Source organism: Schistocerca gregaria, unplaced genomic scaffold (assembly GCF_023897955.1).
Source record: "Schistocerca gregaria isolate iqSchGreg1 unplaced genomic scaffold, iqSchGreg1.2 ptg000301l, whole genome shotgun sequence".
In the NCBI taxonomy this organism is placed as follows: domain Eukaryota; kingdom Metazoa; phylum Arthropoda; class Insecta; order Orthoptera; family Acrididae; genus Schistocerca; species Schistocerca gregaria.
Genome location: NW_026061785.1, coordinates 1324069 through 1331240, shown reverse-complemented (window position 1 = coordinate 1331240; position 7172 = coordinate 1324069).

Genomic DNA, 7172 nt, shown 5'->3' with positions numbered 1-7172 from the left:
TTAAGCGATCGGTTATTCACTTACTTGCGGCTTTATTGCTTTGGACATGAGCTAGGACCTTAGGATTTTGCATGAAAGTACGTCTGTACGCCACGTTGCACGGGAGAATGTAGAAAGTGTTCATATGTAGTAAAAACCTGAGAAATCCATCGCTTTCGTCATTTGCTAACGAATCGAATGTATTGCCAGATCGTCCCATTGGCCGCTTTTCTCTCTGAAACGGTTACATTTATCGTCTGGAAATTTGTGCCAAGTGTTTGCAATATGTGGAAAAAACTGAAAACATCATATCAGAACACAAAAAAGCTTCTAAGAAGATGTAATCGAAAGTAGGAAGCAGTACTTTCAAGATTGTGCTATCGGTTATTCACTTATTTGCAAGCTTTGGTGCATTGGACGTGAGCTATAACCTTAAGATTTTGCATGAAACTACGTCTGTACGCCACGTTGCACGGGAGAATGACAAAGGTGTACATAATAGTAACAACATGAGAAATCGGCCCGTTTTCGTCATTTGCGTTCGAATCGACTTAATGCCAGATCGTAACATTGGCCGCTTTTCTCTCTGAAACGGTTACATTTATCGTATGCAAAATTATGTCGCGTGTTGCGGTATGCGGAAAAAACTGAAAACATTATATTAGAATACAGAAAAAGCTTCAAAGAAGATGTAATTGCCAGTAAGAAGCAGTACTATTCAAGTTTCAGTTATCGGTTTATTCACTTATTTGCCGGCTTTGGTGCATTGGACATGAGCTACGACCTTAAGATTTTGCATGAAAGTACGTCTGTACGCCACGTTGCACGGGAGAATGAGAAAAGTTTTCATATGTAGTAACACCATGAGAAATCCGCCCGTTTTCGTCATTTGCCGTCGAATCGACTTAATGACAGATCGTCACACTGGTGGCTTTTCTCTCTGAAACGGTTACATTCATCGTATGCAAAGTTATGTCGCTTGCCGCGGTATGCGCAGATACTAAAATCACTATAGTAGTCACAGAAGAAGCTTCTAAGAAGATGTAATTGGCCAGTAACAAGCAGTACTAGTCAAGTTCTAGTTATCGGTTACTCACTTACTTTCCGGCTTTTGTGCATTGGACATGAGCTAGGACCTTAAGATTTTGCAAGAAAGTACGTCTGTACGACACGTTGCACGGGAGAATGTGGAAAGCGTTCATATGTAGTAAAAACCTGAGAAACCCGATCGCTTTCGTCATTTGCTATAGAGTCGAATGTATTGCCAGATCGTCCCATTGGCCACTTTTATCTCAGAACAGGTTACATCCATCGTCTGCAAAATTATGTCGCGTGTTGCGGTATGGAAAAAAACTGAAAACATTATATTAGAACACATAAAAAGCTTCGAAGAAGATGTAATCGCCAATAAGAAGCAGTACTATTCTAGATTTAGTTAGCGGTAATTCACTTATTTGCCGGGTTTGGTATATTGGACATGACCGACGACCTATAGATTTCGCATGAAACGACGTCTGGAAATCACATTGCGCGGGGGAATGTGAAAACTGTTCATATGTAGTAAAAATTTGAGAGATCCGCTCGCTTTCGTCATTTGCCATCGAATCGACTTGATGCCAGATCGTCACATTGGCCGCTTTTCTCTCTGAAACAGTTACATTTATCGTCTGGAAATGTATGTCGCGTATTGCAATATGCGGAAGAAACTGAAAACATCATATTAGAACACAAAAAAAGCTTCTAAGAAGATGTAATCGAAAGTAGCAACCAGAACTATACTATTGACTTATTTGCCGGCTTTGGTGCATTAAACATCAGTTCAAATGGCTCTGAGCACAATGGGACTCAACTGCTGAGGTCGTTAGTGCCCTAGAACTTAGAACTACTTAAACCTAACTCAACCAAGGAGATCACACACATCCATGCCCCAGGCAGGATTCGAACCTGCGACCTTAGCAGTCGCACGGTTGGACATGAGCTAGGAGCTTAAGATTTTGCATGAAAGTACGTATGTACGCCACGTTGCACGGGAGAATGTGAAAAGTGTTTATATGTACTAACAACATGAGAAATCCGCCCGTTTTCGACATTTGCCATTGAATCGACTTATTGTCAGATCGTCATATTGGCTACTTTTCTCTCTGAAACGGTTACATTTATCGTCTGTAAAGTTATGTCGCGTGTTGGGGTATGCGGAAAAAACTGAAAACATTATATTAAAACACAGAAAAAGCTTCAAAGAAGATATAATCGAAAGTAGGAAGCAGTAATATACATGCTTTAGTTATCGGTTATTCACTTATTTGCCGCCTTGGTGCATTGGACATGAGCTAGGACCTTAAGATTATGCATGAGAGTACGTCTGTACGCCACGTTGCACGGGAGAATATAAAAAATGTTCATATGTAGTAACAACATGAGAAATCCGCCCGTTTTCGACATTTTCCATCGAATCGACTTAATGTCAGATCGTAATATTGGCCGCTTTTCTCTCTGAAACGGTTACATTTAGCGGCTGCAAAAGTACGTCGCGTGTTGCGGTATGCAGAAAAAACTGAAAACATCATATTAGAACACAGAAAAAGCTTCTAAGAAGATGTAATAGCCAATAAGAAGCAGTACTATTCAAGATATAGTTATCGGTAATTCACTTATTTGCAGATTTTGGTATATTGGACATGACCGACGACCTATAGATTTCGCATGAAACGACGTCTGGAAATCACATTGCGCGCTGGAATGTGAAAACTGTTCATATGTAGTAAAAATTTGAGAGATCCGCCCGGTTTCGTCATTTGCCATCGAATCGACTTGATGCCAGATCGTCACATTGGCCGCTTTTCTCTCTGAAACAGTTACATTTATCGTCTGGAAATGTATGTCGCGTATTGCAATATGCGGAAGAAACTGAAAACATCATATTAGAACACAAAAAAAGCTTCTAAGAAGATGTAATCGAAAGTAGCAACCAGAACTATACTATTGACTTATTTGCCGGCTTTGGTGCATTGAACATCAGTTCAAATGGCTCTGAGCACAATGGGACTCAACTGCTGAGGTCGTTAGTCCCCTAGAACTTAGAACTACTTAAACCTAACTCACCCAAGGAGATCACACACATCCATGCCCCAGGCAGGATTCGGACCTGCGACCTTAGCAGTCGCACGGTTGGACATGAGCTAGGACCTTAAGATTTTGCATGAAAGTACGTATGTACGCCACGTTGCACGGGAGAATGTGAAAAGTGTTCATATGTACTAACAACATGAGAAATCCGCCCGTTTTCGACATTTGCCATTGAATCGACTTATTGTCAGATCGTCATATTGGCTACTTTTCTCTCTGAAACGGTTACATTTATCGTCTGTAAAGTTATGTCGCGTGTTGGGGTATGCGGAAAAAACTGAAAACATTATATTAGAACACAGAAAAAGCTTCAAAGAAGATATAATCATAAGTAGGAAGCAGTAGTATACATGCTTTAGTTATCGGTTATTCACTTATTTGCGCCTTGGTGCATTGGACATGAGCTAGGACCTTAAGATTATGCATGAGGGTACGTCTGTACGCCACGTTGCACGGGAGAATATAAAAAATGTTCATATGTAGTAACAACATGAGAAATCCGCCCGTTTTCGACATTTTCCATCGAATCGACTTAATGTCAGATCGTCATATTGGCCGGTTTTCTCTCTGAAACGGTTACATTTAGCGGCTGCAAAGTATGTCGCGTGTTGCGGTATGCAGAAAAAACTGAAAACATCATATTAGAACACAGAAAAAGCTTCTAAGAAGATGTAATAGCCAATAAGAAGCAGTACTATTCAAGTTTAAATATCGGTTTATTCACTTATTTGCCTTCTTTGGTACATTGGACATGAGCTAAGATCTTAAGATTTTGCATGAAAGTACGTCTGTACGCCACGTTGTACGGGAGAATGAGAAAAGCTTTCATATGTTGTAACACCATGAGAAATCCGCCCGTTTTCGTCATTTGCCATAAGAATCGACTTAACGCCAGATCGTCATATTGGTCGATTTTCTCTCTGAATCGGTCACATTCATCGTCTGCAAAGTTATGTCTCTTGCCGCGGTATGCGGAGACACTAAAAGCACCATAGTAGAACACAGAAGAAGCTTCTAAGAAGATTTTATCGGCCAGTAACAAGCAGTAGTAGTCAAGTTTTAGTTATCGGTTATTCACTTATTTGCCGGCTTTGGTACATTGCACATGACCGACGACCTAAAGATTCAGCATGAAACCACGTCTGGAAACCACGTTGCACGGGAGAATGTGGAAACTGTTCATACGTAGTAAAAACTTCAGAAATCCGCCCGCTTTCGTCATTTGCTATCGAATCGACTTTATTGCCACATCTTCACATTGGCCGATTTTCTCTCTGAAACGGTTACATTTATCGTCTGCAAAATTATGTCGCGTATTGCGGTATGCGGAAAAAGCTGAAAACATTATATTAGAATACAGAAAAAGCGTCAAAGAAGATGTAATTGCCAGTAAGAAGCAGTACTATTCAAGTTTCAGTTATCGGTTTATTCACTTATTTGCCGGCTTTGGTGCATTGGACATGAGCTACGACCTTAAGATTTTGCATGAAAGTACGTCTGTACGCCACGTTGCACGGGAGAATGAGAAAAGTTTTCATATGTAGTAACACCATGAGAAATCCGCCCGTTTTCGTCATTTGCCATCGAATCGACTTAATGACAGATCGTCACACTGGTGGCTTTTCCCTCTGAAACGGTTACATTCATCGTATGCAAAGTTATGTCGCTTGCCGCGGTATGCGCAGATACTAAAATCACTATAGTAGTCACAGAAGAAGCTTCTAAGAAGATGTAATTGGCCAGTAACAAGCAGTACTAGTCAAGTTCTAGTTATCGATTACTCACTTATTTTCCGGCTTTTGTGCCTTGGACATGAGCTAGGACGTTAAGATTTTGCAAGAAAGTACGTCTGTACGACACGTTGCACGGGAGAATGTGGAAAGCGTTCATATGTAGTAAAAACCTAAGAAACCCGATCGCTTTCATCATTTGCTATAGAGTCGAATGTATTGCCAGATCGTCCCATTGGCCGCTTTTCTCTCTGAACAGGTTACATCCATCGTCTGCAAAATTATGTCGCGTGTTGCGGTATGGAAAAAAACTGAAAACATTATATTAGAACACAGAAAAAGCTTCGAAGAAGATGTAATCGCCGATAAGAAGCAGTACTATTCTAGATTTAGTTAGCGGTAATTCACTTATTTGCCGGGTTTGGTATATTGGACATGACCGACGACCTATAGATTTCGCATGAAACGACGTCTGGAAATCACATTGCGCGGGGGAATGTGAAAACTGTTCATATGTAGTAAAAATTTGAGAGATCCGCTCGCTTTCGTCATTTGCCATCGAATCGACTTGATGCCAGATCGTCACATTGGCCGCTTTTCTCTCTGAACAGGTTACATCCATCGTCTGCAAAATTATGTCGCGTGTTGCGGTATGGAAAAAAACTGAAAACATTATATTAGAACACAGAAAAAGCTTCGAAGAAGATGTAATCGCCGATAAGAAGCAGTACTATTCTAGATTTAGTTAGCGGTAATTCACTTATTTGCCGGGTTTGGTATATTGGACATGACCGACGACCTATAGATTTCGCATGAAACGACGTCTGGAAATCACATTGCGCGGGGGAATGTGAAAACTGTTCATATGTAGTAAAAATTTGAGAGATCCGCTCGCTTTCGTCATTTGCCATCGAATCGACTTGATGCCAGATCGTCACATTGGCCGCTTTTCTCTCTGAAACAGTTACATTTATCGTCTGGAAATGTATGTCGCGTATTGCAATATGCGGAAGAAACTGAAAACATCATATTAGAACACAAAAAAAGCTTCTAAGAAGATGTAATCGAAAGTAGCAAGCAGAACTATACTATTGACTTATTTGCCGGCTTTGGTGCATTAAACATCAGTTCAAATGGCTCTGAGCACAATGGGACTCAACTGCTGAGGTCGTTAGTCCCCTAGAACTTAGAACTACTTAAACCTAACTCACCCAAGGAGATCACACACATCCATGCCCCAGGTATGATTCGAACCTGCGACCTTAGCAGTCGCACGGTTGGACATAAGCTAGGAGCTTAAGATTTTGCATGAAAGTACGTATGTACGCCACGTTGCACGGGAGAATGTGAAAAGTGTTCATATGTACTAACAACATGAGAAATCCGCCCGTTTTCGACATTTGCCATTGAATCGACTTATTGTCAGATCGTCAAATTGGCTACTTTTCTCTCTGAAACGGTTACATTTATCGTCTGTAAAGTTATGTCGCGTGTTGGGGTATGCGGAAAAAACTGAAAACATTATATTAGAACAAAGAAAAAGCTTCAAAGAAGATATAATCGAAAGTAGGAAGCAGTAATATACATGCTTAGTTATCGGTTATTCACTTATTTGCCGCCTTGGTGAATTGGACATGAGCTAGGACCTTAAGATTTTGCATGGAAGTACGTCTGTACGCCACGTTGCACGGGAGAATGAGAAAAGCTTTCATATGTTGTAACACCATGAGAAATCCGCCCGTTTTCGTCATTTGCCAAAAGAATCGACTTAACGCCAGATCGTCATATTGGTCGATTTTCTCTCTGAATCGGTCACATACATCGTCTGCAAAGTTATGTCTCTTGCCGCTGTATGCGGAGACACTAAAAGCACCATAGTAGAACACAGAAGAAGCTTCTAAGAAGATGTTATCGGCCAGTAACAAGCAGTAGTAGTCAAGTTTTAGTTATCGGTTATTCACTTATTTGCCGGCTTTGGTACATTGCACATGACCGACGACCTAAAGATTCAGCATGAAACCACGTCTGGAAACCGCGTTGCACAGGAGAATGTGGAAACTGTTCATACGTAGTAAAAACTTCAGAAATCCGCCCGCTTTCGTCATTTGCTATCGAATCGACTTTATTGCCACATCTTCACATTGGCCGCTTTTCTCTCTGAAACGGTTACATTTATCGTCTGCAAAATTATGTCGCGTGTTGCGGTATGCGGAGAAAACTGAAAACATCATATTATAACACAGAAATATCTTCTAAGAAGATGTAGTAGCCAGTAAGAAGCAGTACTATTCAAGTTTTAGTTATCGGTTATTCCCTTATTTGTCGGCTTTGGTGCAT